The sequence below is a fragment of the Palaemon carinicauda genome, chromosome 32 (genome assembly GCF_036898095.1).
Source record: "Palaemon carinicauda isolate YSFRI2023 chromosome 32, ASM3689809v2, whole genome shotgun sequence".
NCBI classification, from domain to species: domain Eukaryota; kingdom Metazoa; phylum Arthropoda; class Malacostraca; order Decapoda; family Palaemonidae; genus Palaemon; species Palaemon carinicauda.
This window is the reverse complement of record NC_090756.1, coordinates 47,930,833-47,931,440: the sequence shown is the minus strand read 5'-3', so window position 1 is coordinate 47,931,440 and position 608 is coordinate 47,930,833.

Sequence of the window (608 nt, the reverse complement as noted above, 5' to 3'; positions counted from 1 at the left end):
ACCACTAGAGAGTTATTGGATCCTTTGACTGGCCAGACAGTAATGCATTGGATCCCTCATTCTGGTTATGGCTTATTTTTTCTTTGTCCACACATACACAGAATAGAGTCTGGCCTATTCTTTACAGATTCTCGTCTCTCTTCTTACACCTGACAACAATAAGATTACTAAACACTTCTTCACCCAAGGGGTTAATTACTGTACTACAACTGTCCAGTGTACTTTCTTCTTGGTAAGGGAAGAAGAGACTCTTTAGATATGGTAAGCAGTCCTTCTAGGAGGACACTCCAAAATCAAACCATTGTTCTCTAGTCTTGGGTAGTGCCATAGCCTCTATACCATGGTCTTGCACTGTCTTGGGTTAGAGTTCTCTTGCTTGAGGGTATACCTGGGCACACTATTCTATCTTATCATTTTTTTTCTTCCTCTTGTTTTTTCGAAATGGTGTGTTGGGCAGGCTTAATAGAAGTGCCATGGATGCCTGGTAATATCAAGAGGTTGTCCTTTCCTTATCTGATTCTTTTTCTTCTCAAAACCATCCTTACTCTCCTCCCTTCAGTTGAAGTAGCTATCCTGAAAAGTATTTAGCCTTGAATGGTGTATCGGCT